The 12,247-nt window shown below is 51.7% G+C and overlaps 1 long non-coding RNA gene across 1 annotated transcript; it reads left to right on the forward strand.

Moving 5' to 3' along the window:
• Nucleotides 1-9,143: 9,143 nt before the first annotated feature.
• LOC109732941 (uncharacterized) lies at nucleotides 9,144-11,283 on the forward strand. The gene is made up of 3 exons (XR_005753164.3): nucleotides 9,144-9,851; nucleotides 10,156-10,240; nucleotides 10,890-11,283. It is a non-coding gene; the product is annotated as an uncharacterized lncRNA (long non-coding RNA).
• Nucleotides 11,284-12,247: the final 964 nt, after the last annotated feature.

Consider the following 12,247-nt stretch of genomic DNA (forward strand, 5'->3'; position numbering starts at 1 on the left):
CAGGTGGAAGAAAGGAGCCGAAGTGAATGGAGGCAGATGAGAAAGGATGTGGGATGCCATCCCCTCCCCCTTCTTATAAAGGGGCGGGGTCGAGGCTCGGCCGCCCCGCCCGACCAATCCGGCCATCGGGGGCGCAGGGAATCGGGACCGACCCGCTGCCCCAATCAGCGACGGCCCGGTTTCCCACCTCCACCGCCTGCCACCTACATGGGGGACAAGTGGCGAGCGAGCAGGATCGAGGGGACGGGTGAGGCGACCGTTCCCCGCCCCATGATCATGGGGCACAGACGCCTTGAAGACCATGACCCGAGTCCACTCAGTAAATGAGCCGTGCCTCTGCGCCTCCCTCTTTTTATGGGGAAGGCACGAGCCGCCTCTTTACCACGATGTGACGCATGCATGCAGGAACCGCCCCATGCATGACCCCCACGTCACGCACAATCCTCCACGTCGCGCGTTCAATGCGGGTCGTGGGGGAGCACAGCGGACGAAAAAGTATCGCGGTAAAAATCCCGCCCCGCCTGCCTGCGCACCGTTCTGGGCCTGGCCCAACAATGTGTCGCGCTTATGTGTGGCCCAGGCCCGGGGGCTCCTGTCGGTGTACAAAAGTAGGGGCACTCCTTTTTTACCCCTTTACTTGTGCACGGACAGACGGAGCCGCGCCCACGGCCACACTGAGCAGGGCAGAGGAGGGGAGCCGAAGGCACAAGGCAACCAAGGTAACGCCAAGACCAGAGATACAAAGAGCAAGAGGGCGAGGTGGACTCCCCCCGGCAGGACCCTTGCCGGGGCGGCCTCCGCGGCCCCGGCAAGAGCCTTGCCGGGGCAACTTGCCCGATGCCAGCAGAGCAGGCCACCCTTGAGCCCGCGGGTTCCAACACCACCAACCAACTACATTGGGACCAAGGCTTGGGGGCGCCTCTGTGGTGGCATGCAGATCTTCGTCAAGACCATAAACACACAAGATCAGATGAGGACCAGAAGACGACGATCCTCGGCGGGATCCTAGCCGAGGAAATCCACAAGGCCCCCGGCAAGACGCTTGCTGGGGAAGACCACGATGCCACGGCAAGACCCTTGCCGGGGCCCCGATAAGGCCCTTGCCGAGGACACGTACGCCGCCGCCATTTTCAGCGTGTTGTAGGCGTAGTGCGCCGCCGCCATGAACTTGGCTTGTGCCGGGCGACTGAGGATCCCATTGTAGGGCAAAGGGATCTCGGCTACATCAAAGACAATCCTCTCCATCTTGTAGTTCAACTCGCCTCCAAATGTCATAGGCAACGTGACCTTCCCCTTCGGCTGGCTCCTTCCCGGGTTGACCCCTTGAAATGTGCCCATCTCCTCGAGGTCTCCATCAGGAATTTGCAGCCTTTTGATCACAATGGGTGAGATCAAGTTCAGACCGGCCCCACCGTCAACCAGCATCTTGTTCACCTTGAGGTTGCGTATCGTTGGTGAAACCAACAACGGCAAACACCTGACCGCAGTTGTGCGATCAGGGTGGTCCTTGGCGTCAAAGATGATGGGCGTGCTGGACCACTTCAGCGGCTTCTGAGCGTCGAACGACGGCTCCGCTGCTGTGATCTCGCGCACCCACTGCTTGAGCTGGCGGTGAGAAGTATGCAGCGAGGCGCTACCATCGACGCACATGGCCTCCATAGCCTTCTGAAATTCATGCTCGCCGGACTCGTCGTCCTTGTCATGATCGTCGTCTTCCCGCTTCTTGTCGCGGCCCCGAACGGGCCTCTCTTGCTGGTTATCCTTGCCGCGGCGACCTCCTTGGCCGCCATGCTTCTTGTCGGATCCTTCAGCGCCATCCTGGCCGTTCTCCTTGTCTCGCCCCTCATATTCGGCTTTTTGCTTTTCAGCAAGCAGCTCGACGTGTCGGCAGTTCTGGAGGTCGTGGCCCTTGGTGCAGTGGATCTTGCAGTACTGCTTGTCGGAGCCTCCTGGCTTGTCAGCAGCCGCCAAGGCCCGGCAAGCAGCGCACCCGGCAATCTCCTTGCCGGGGTCGTCTGCCTTGGCCTTCTTGGCGGCAACGGTGTCGTTGGATCCATCGACAGCAAGCACGGCCTTGCCCTTGCGTTTCCTGTTGCGACGTCGACCCTTTTTCGTTGGGGCGGCGGTGTCTTCGTCGGTAGAGTCGGTTTCCGCGCCGGCGTCTTCACTGGGGTACTTCCTCCCCTCTTCAGCCCGAGCGCATCTATCGTCCAGAACGTAAAGTTCGGCCACATCCTTGACCTTGTTCATTGCCAGCTCTTCACGCATCTTGCGGTTACGCACATTCTGATGGAATGCGCTGATCACGGCGGCAGGATGAACATCCGGGATGTTGTATTGCACTCGGCTGAACCTCTGTATGTACTTGCGCAGGTTTTCACCTTCCTTCTGGGGGATGATATGCAAATCACTCGACTGGCCATGGGCTTGGTGGCCTCCAGTGAAGGAACCAACGAACTCATGACACAGATCCGACCAAGAAGAAATGGAATCCGCCGGCAAGTGCATCAACCAAGACATGACATTGGGTTTCAGGGCCAACGGGAAGTAATTGGCAAGCACCTTATCATCGCGAGCTCCAGCGGCCTGCATCGCGATGGTGTAGATGCTGAGGAACTCCGATGGGTGGGTCTTGCTGTTGCACTTCTCGCCGACGTCGGGCTTGAACGTGCGGTGGGACGGCCACTGGAACTGCTGCAACTCACGGGTAAAGGCTGGGCAACCCACCTCGTAAGGTAGGCCGCCGGAGCCTCCCAACGCTAGGTGGTCCATAGCGGGCTCCGCCCGCCTATCTGACTGGTGGCGTGTATCGCGCCGGCGCTCGATGGTGGTTCGAGCGTCTTCATGGGCTCGCTCACGAAGAACTTGGCGCTGGTCGCGGTGGGTCCGTGGGTCGGACGACGCTATGGAAATGTTATCACAAGTGTCATCATGACGGATCGACACCCGCGATGGCTGGCGTGGAGGAGGAGAGTGCACCGTGGCCGCGGCGCCTCCGGCCCCTCCACCGCTGGCGTGCGGTGGTTTGATGGAGCGCCGGCCTGAGGGCCCGCTGGCCGTGGCTCGTCTTTGTTGGCGATGCCGACGAGGCTATGGATAGTGGCTCTCCACTCGTCGAGCTTTTCCGCAGTAGGAGGGAAGTCGAGGAGCAACTGCGCGCCAAAGCTTCTGCTGGCGTGGGTGGCGGCGAAAGCTGCATGGACCGTGACGCTCTCCGACTTCTAACCACGTTAGAAGGAGCTCTATCACGGCCTGGCGGCCGCGCGCCATTCTCGCCAGTGCTTCGGCGGGCATGTTGGCCTCCTTCGTCCCATGAACGATGCACAGGGCTCTTCCCACGGTGGCGTCCGGGGTCACCAGCGTGCTGACGCTGCTCGTCGCGCACACCCTGGGAAGAGCGCGTTGTGGGCGCCGGTGTAGGCGTCTTGGAGGTTGCTGCGCCACCCGTAGGTCGCACGGCACCACCCCTGGAGGGCCCCGTGCCGCCTGCGGGGGGCCCAGCTCCGTCTCTGGATTTGGCGGCGTGCGACTCGTCGTCTCGGGCATGAACGACACCGCTCGCCAGGCTGTGACTGCCAGAGCGATGTTTGTGCTCGCGGGCCGCGCATCGGGTTCTGTCCGCGACCGGCCCGATGCTCGCCCGCACCGGAACGGGCCGTCCGGCTCCGGATGAACCGATCACTGTGATCATCTTCTTCTTGGGAGCCATGGCGATAAAGAACTGCTAGGCTAACCGCTAGACTGGATTTTCACAATTGCGCCCCCTACCTGGCACGCCAAAGATGTCAGGGGAAATCAACACCTATGGAATCACTCGGATCTCTTCTATGGTTGGCGGGCGCGAGGTTGTGCAAAGAGCGGGTCTGACAGGAAGCACACAGATCGTTTACCCAGGTTCGGGCCACGGAGATGCGTAATACCCTAGTCCTACTTTGGTGGATGTATTCGAGTGTTCTTGTGTTCTTGAGCTAGCTACGGGGTGCAACTTGCCCAAAAGATCCGAATCCTTCTCCTGGCCTCGGGCCTCCTTTTATAGGCAAAAAGGGGCCGCCACAGTGGCACACAGGAGGTGGAAAGGTGTACAGTGGATGAGTCTCTCCTCTGGCACCGTCGGACAAACGCATTCAATGCGCTGCCGACGTGCCCCTCTTGCTTTATCGGGGACGACAAAGAAGCACGTCCCAGCTGTCGCCGCCTCACCTTGCTTCGACACGTGTCCGAGCTAACGAGGCGCCGCTGCGCCACGTTGGCTGGCTGCTTGATACGTCCATTTTGCATCATGCTTTTATATCGATATTTATTGCATTATGGGCTGTTATTACACGTTATGTCACAATACTTATGCCTATTCTCTCTTATTTTACAAGGTTTACATGAAGATGGAGAATGCCGGCAGCTGGAATTCTGGGCTGGAAAAGGAGCAAATATTAGAGACATATTCTGCACAGCTCCAAAAGTCCTGAAACTTCACGGAAGCCATTTTTGGAATTAATAAAAAATACTGAGCGAAGAAAGTACCAGAGGGGCCCACACCCTGGCCACGAGGGTGGGGGGCGCCCCCTACCCCCTGGGCGCCCCCTACCCCGTGGGCCCCCTGGCAGGCCTCCGGTGCCCATCTTCTGCTATATGAAGTCTTTCGTCCGAGGAAAAATCATAAGCAAGATTTTGGGAAGAAACTCCGCCGCCACGAGGCGGAACCTTGGCGGAACCAATCTAGGGCTCCGGCAGAGCTGTTCTGCCGGGGAAACTTCCCTCCGGGAGGGGGAAATCATCACCATCGTCATCACCAACGATCCTCTCATCGGGAGGGGGTCAATCTCCATCAACATCTTCACCGGCACCATCTCCTCTAAAACCCTAGTTCATCTCTTGTATCCAATCTTTGTCCCAAAGCCTCAGATTGGTACCTGTAGGTTGCTAGTAGTGTTGATTACTCCTTGTAGTTGATGCTAGTTGGTTTATTTGGTGGAAGATCATATGTTCAGATCCATTATGCATATTAATACCCCTCTGATTATGAACATGAATATGATTTGTGAGTAGTTACTTTTGTTCTTGAGGACATGGGAGAAGTCTTGCTATAAGTAGTCATGTGAATTTGGTATTCGTTCGATATTTTGATGAGATGTATTTTGTCTCTCCTCTAGTGGTGTTATGTGAACGTCGACTACATGACACTTCACCATTGTTTGGCCCTAGAGGAAGGCATTGGGAAGTAATAAGTAGATGATGGGTTGCTAGAGTGACAGAAGCTTAAACCCTAGTTTATGAGTTGCTTCGTAAGGGGCTGATTTGGATCCATATGTTTCATGCTATGGTTAGGTTTACCTTAATACTTCTTTTGTAGTTGCGGATGCTTGCAATAGGAGTTAATCATAAGTGGGATGCTTGTCCAAGTAAGGACAGCACCCAAGCACCGGTCCACCCACATACCGAATTATCAAAGTAACGAACGCGAATCATATGAGCATGATGAAAACTAGCTTGACGATAATTCCCATGTGTCCTCGGGAGCACTTTTCTCTATATAAGAGTTTGTCGAGGCTTGTCCTTTGCTACAAAAATGATTGGGCCATCTTTCTGCACCTTATTTACTTTCATTACTCGTTACCTGTTACAAATTACCTTATCACAAAACTATCTGTTACCGATTATTTCAGTGCTTGCAGAGAATACCTTACTGAAAACCGCTTGTCATTTCCTTCTGCTCCTCGTTGGGTTCGACACTCTTACTTATCAAAAGGACTACGATAGATCCCCTATACTTGTGGTTCATCACTGCTGGGCTGGCGCGGTGGTGGAGCCTTCAGGAAGACTTGCATGCCACCACGCAGGTGCTTGCTGAGTCGGTGTAGGGGCCGCTCGTTGCCTTGCAGGTGCCTGCCCAGCTGGTTGAGCTGGCAGCTGCATGGGGGCAGTGGTGGAGCCTTGGCAGACGCGGGCCTGAGCGTGGCCTCGTAGGTGTCCTCGGCAAGGGCCTTGCTGGGGCCCTGGCAAGGGTCTTGCCGTGGCATCGTGGTCTTCCCCGGCAAGCATCTTCCTGGGGGCCTTGTGGATTTCCTCGGCTAGGATCCCGCCGAGGATCGTCATCTTCTAGTCCTCATCTGATCTTGTGTGTTTATGGTATTGACGAAGATCTGCATGCCACCACAGAGGCGCCTCCCGAGCCTTGGTCCCAATGTAGTTGGTTGGTGGTGTTGGAACCCGCGGGCTCAAGGGTGGCCTGCTCTGTTGGCATCGGGCAAGTTGCCCCGGCAAGGCTCTTGCTGGGGCCGCGGAGGCCACCCCGGCAAGGGTCCTGCCGGGGGGAGTCCACCTCGCCCTCTTGCTCTTTGTATCTCTGGTCTTGGCGTTACCTTGGTCGCCTTGTGCCTTTGGCTCCCCTCCTCTGCCCTACTCAGTGTTGCCGTAGGCGCGGCTCCGACTGTCCGTGCACAAGTAAAGGGGTAAAAAAAGAGTGCCCCTACTTTTGTACACCGACAGACCTCTTTGGCCGCGTGAGACATAAATCTTTCGGACTAATCCGGACACCTCCTAATGAATCTCTCCATGAATGGTTGAAACGTAGATTCTTTCATACGTCCTTCAGACGTGGGCAACCCTAAATACTTACTTTCAAAGGTAGAGGCCGAAATTTCTAGGACCCGTTTGATATCTTGTTGGAGTTCCTGGCACAATTCACTGAACAGTATTGAGCATTTGCTGAAACTTAGAAGCTGCCCCGACCCCTTCTTAAAATCATCTAGAACATGCTTCACGCACTCGGCCTTCTCTTTGGATGCTTTGAAAAAGAGAAGGCTGTCGTCGGCGAACAACAGGTTGGAGATGCCCGGACTGCCTGGTGCAATTTTAAGGCATAATTTGGTTGGAAGGGCAAAGTTACCCAGGGAACTAATCCACCTCGGGGTGATTTCCATGGTCATTGGGGATCCCCTTCCACCATTTAACTTATAAACCTTGAAGAACCGCTAGGCAGGATGAAGCCAGCCACGTCGCCTTTAAATACTCGTGCCACCGCCTGTAAATTCCTTGTCCCGCCAAGGGCATTTTAGTCATTTCACCTTTGGGTATAAATCCCAGCAGCTCCTGTGCAATGTAAAACCCTAGCCGCCTCCCCATCTGCCGCCCCACCCGACCCACTCACCCGCTGCTCCGCCCGTCCCGCTCGCCCCCTCCCCAGCCGCTTGCCCCGCCCGTCCCGCTCGCCTCCCCCTCCTCGTCGCCCCCTCCTTCTCCTCCCATCGCCGCCCCTCCCCCACCCCCTCCCCAGCATCTCGTCCGCCGCGGGTGCGGGGGCGAGCTGCTGCACCCACTCCCCTCCTCCAACTCCCCCACCCCTCCTCCAATGGCACTCCCTCCCCGGCTCGAGCCCTAGGGAGCCCCAAGCGCCGGCAAGCACGGCGAACGGCGGTGGCCAGGACGTTCGCCCTCAGCGATTTCGACGTCCGAGTCAAGGTAAGAAGTCCTGTGGTGTTTCTCCTCCAACCTCAAGATCCCATCTTGCTCGTGCGCCTCCTCCCGCATAGATCTACCCAGCTAGGTTATTCTCACCCCTTACGCCCTCATGGCCCTGCGAGCAGTGGCTGCGCAAGAACGACAACGTTGCACGGGATTGAACCAGAGGGATGGCCCGATGTGATCTACCCTGTCCATAGGATAATTTCTACATGTGTTTTGGGTAAGGATCTGGGTGCTCTTCCACCAGATCGATTTTGTGCCTCCATTGCTTGCATTATCTACTCATTTGTTCATGCTTGCCTCTTCTTTTTTTCGTTTATAGGATCACCGGTGCTGATTTGCTGCCTCGTCTTCTGCTATGCGTTTGCTCACTGTGTTTGTTCCTAGGTGAGCCTCTCTCTTTTCCCCATGCTCTTGACCTGCTCGATAAAATGCTTGTGTGGCTGCAAGCTATTTTCTGCCTTGGGTTAGATTCCTTTTGGTTTTTTGACAAACATGTGAATTACTCCTGAGTGAAAAAATGGAGGAGAAGAGGAGAGGAGGAATTACTTCGTATGTTTACGCAGCATGAAATTTCTAAAGTTAGTTTGCAACTTGTTAGTCAATTTTGGTTGTCTTGCAAAGTAAAAAAAATCAAGTAAATAATTTGCTTATTCGCTAAGTAAATTGGTATTCTGTTCGTTGGGTCCATCTAATCACTTTCTCGTGCATCCAGGTCGGCACTGCTGTTGTCACCGGGCAGAATGGCCGACTGGCCATGGGCAGGCTCGGAGCCCTCTGCGAGCAGGTAACTGAATTTTCTGACCAAGGAGCTTTCTAAACCTGTAAAAAATCATTCTGACAGTTGCTGACCGGTAAATATGTGGAACTGTTTCAGGTGAAGAAGCTTAATTTCCAGGGGTATGAGGTGATTCTGTTCGCCTCCGGCGCCGTTGGCATCGGGAGGCAGAGGCTCAAGTACCGAAAGCTCATCAAGAACCATGTTGCAGAGAGTTTTTTCTCACAGCAGTTTACTGACGGTCATTGCCTCTGGTTATCGTCACTGCTTGTGTGCTGATAATTCTCCTTGCTTGAAGTTTTGCCGATCTGCAAAACCCACAGTTGGACCTGGATGGGAAGGCCTGCGCTACCGTCGGCCAGAGTGGCCTCATGGCTATCTACGATACACCATTTAGCCAAGTGGGTTTGCTAACTGTTGTTCTTTCTTTTGTTGTTGTTGTTGTTGTTGTTGTTGTTGTTGTTGTTGTTGTTGTTGTTGTTGTTGTTGTTGTTGAGGTTAACAATTTCTGACATCAAACTTACCTTACCGTAGCTTGATGTGACATTGTCTCAGCTTCTTGTTATAGATCGTGATTTCCGGGATCCAAGTTTTGGGCTCCAGCTTCATGAGACTGAATTTTGTTCAAGGTAAAACCAGCCAAGCCGGAGATTGCTACAATCCTAATTTCTTTTGCAATATATAGTTGAGAGGACTCACCCCTGCTACTGTCACTATGGTTGCTATTGCCGATTATAAAAATTATATTCTTCTATGCTTTAGTGAAGTTGGGAGGAAAGTGTTGTGGAAAGGCAGAAGCTTTTGTAGTTGTGTTGTTCTTAATAATGGCATTGAAGGCCCAAAAACATAGATTTGGACAGGTTTTATCTATGTAAAAAATACAAAAGAAGAGCTGCATGATATTTGTTTCTCCTGGAGTTTCTTCTTATCAAATAATTCAAATCTAATTTACACTTCATAAAATATTACATGTCAGACTCTGAAACTTGTTGAAAACAATGTTTGTTTGGTTGTAGAAAAACAAAGCAGTTTTCTGAACCCTGCTACTATCACTATGGTTGCTATTTTCATTTTTGTTGCAGAACAGTTCTCTCATGGTGTTTCTATTAGCTGCAAGGAACGTTGGGCTAGCTTTTGTCTTGAGTCTCTTAGGTGTTATTGAGAGGTTGTACTTGCCAGTGAGCTAAATGGCCCGTTGGAACAATGTGACTGCTTGTTTGACCTTTTAAAATGGTTTGGTGGTGCAGATAAGTTTGGTCACAGCCCATTGGATTTAGATTTTAGGAGCCGTGTGAAACAATTTCTTAGGTATGTTTTCTTTTTCTTAGGCAGGGCATATAGGTAGCATGGGAAACAATTTCTCGAGTAGGTTTATTTGTTTGTTATTATATTTGGGTACTTATTTTCTAATGTTTTTTAGGTTCTCTGTATAACATGGTAAAGTTGCTGGTATGATTTTGGAAGCAACACTGATTTTTTTCCTGTCGACTTTGTGGACAGGCTAACAGTGAAAATTTTATTTGTAAAATATGGCGATCCCTATAGTGGTATTTCTGAAGCTTCGCTATGCTTGCTTTCCCACCAACAAGCAGTAATCCAATCACTGGTGCACCAGGTACTATATCATGTGAGAAAATCGAACTGCTCATTAATAAGACATGATTTTCGCTCATATTTATCATGCTTCGCCACTCACAAATAAATACTTGGGCAATTGCTCTGTTTTATATTGCGAGCCTTAATTTGCAGTGGTAGTAGCATTGTTTGCGTTTATTTGAAAACCAGCACTGAATCACCATTATGCCTTATAGTTACAGTGGCTCTTTTTTATATTGTATTTGCTGTTAATATGATATCTTCTAAACTATGTTACAGAATTTTCAGTTGTGTTTATACTACATTCTTTTATAAATTTACAGCGGCCATCCACCAGGACGATGCTGACAGCCAAAGAAAGCTCCTTCCCCACCGCTGACAGCCAAAACCGCTCTTGTGCTCATCAAGGTCCCTTTCACCTCTCTAACCTCTGTGTTAACTCCGTCTGGTTCTAGGCCAATTAAGGTTTTTTTGTTTTGTTTTTGCTCTCACTCTGTTTGATTTAAGCGTGGTGGTCAGATCCTCTTCAGATGTCCAGTTGAGACACCTACCCATTTCTTCTCTCTTTTTTCTCTTGAGAGGAGAGGAGAGGATGCTAACTAGCGAAGTACTATACTACTACATTTCAAACCATAATAAGGTCCTTTGGTAAAAACAAAACAAGATTTGCAGCGTCGCAGTAGCAAAATTCCAGCATCCACTAGCCACACAAAAAAGTATGAGAGTAATTCAAGGATTAGTTTATTATTAACCTATGTAGTGTATGCACTGGTAGTTAATGGAGTTTCAAGCAACAAGCATGGAGCACCTTCCTCTTTCTATCATGTCACTTACCTGATAATTTGGTAATTCTCTCTGTAATGTCATTCATATACCTGATAAAGCCAATTTCTTTGGGGCTCTCTGTCATTCATATGTTCAGTGATGCAATCTGAATTATTATGTAGAGGTTAATCCAGTCCTCACTATTCTTCTATTTGTCTCTGTTTAGTGTTTTAATTTTTTATCAGCGGCATAATAGATAACCATATCTACATTTGTCTCTATTTTCTGTCAGGTTAGTCAATGTATAGGACTGCGCTTTTGTGTGTCCTTTCCTTCAAGCTGTCATTCAGGAGAAGAGAGGAGCGAGGCCTCGATCCAGACTCAGGAGGAGGAGGAGACGAGGAGCAACACCTATTTTTATTGTCCGTCAAGCCCCATTATACTTTGCGGTTCCAGCCACCTGATCACTAACCTGAATGAGTAAGTAGACCATTATATATGATGGTCTTGCTTCCTTTTGTGATCATGTATCTATGTTAGATCCGGTGAGAAAAGGCGGCTTCCAAGCAGAGGATGCGGCAGTGTTGGCCACGTTTGGTTTTCATAAGCTAATAATCTATCCCTTCCTATCTACTTCCTTTGTGTACCACATTGTAACTAATCATCTATATACCAATAGTAAAGACTTGGGTGTCTGAATATTCTCACAATAGTTGTCTCCCTCTCGCCCTTTGCGCCATTGGCGCAACGTGTCATCTAGTGGGGAGAACACGAACTCAGTTTGCGCGATATGCAGGAGGGGAGGGAGGGGACGTGGGAGGGGGCGCCGCTCTTCTTTTGTCGGGCGGGGAATCACAGAGGCAGAGGCTGGAGGGTCACGAGGAAGAGCAAGCGAACAGTCGAGGGTTTTCTCCCCGAGCTATCGACACAGGGAGATCTACCCGGGGATAGGCCGCAGAAAGGCCAGGGACATGCCTCCCTCGCGTGCAACTAAATTGGGCTGATTGCTTGCCCAGGGCCAAGTCAGCCCGTGGTTTACCCACCAAGGGAAAAGGCAGGGATCCCCCGGTATGCCTTACAACCAAATGGGGCCTAAGTGGTGTTAACTTTCCCTGGCGTATCTCTTTGTCCAATAGACAGGTGAGGCCCTCAACGACGAAGAGAAAAAGATAATTCTTTTTCCCCGCAAAAAAAAAGCGGGTATAAGGGTTGCCTCTAATTGCGTAGAACAAAAGATAATTGATTTTATGATACAATGAAGATACAGTCTTGCCTCGGTTCACCCATGCACCCTTACACAGCCACACTGACATGGGGATGAACTCTAGAACAATATCGGAATGTGAAAATAGCGACAAAGAATTTGTTCCTCAGAAAACAGAGGGAACTAAATGTAATTGGGAATAAAACAAAAAATAGTACGCAGACGAAATCCACTGATCGCCGCAACAAACAAGGCAAAATGATTTGACACTGCCACCAACGACACTCGCTGGATGCAAGTCAGTCTAAGTGCTTGCACTCAGAGCTCGACACCAATGAGCAGCCTCCCCGCGACCCGGAGGCCACCGGCGAGCAGGCCACGACCTTCGAAAAGACTCCGGCCCGCGTGGTGGCCCCCCTCAGCGCCCGACGCCGGCGACGGCGCGA

Source organism: Aegilops tauschii, chromosome 4, assembly GCF_002575655.3.
Source record: "Aegilops tauschii subsp. strangulata cultivar AL8/78 chromosome 4, Aet v6.0, whole genome shotgun sequence".
Classification (NCBI taxonomy): domain Eukaryota; kingdom Viridiplantae; phylum Streptophyta; class Magnoliopsida; order Poales; family Poaceae; genus Aegilops; species Aegilops tauschii.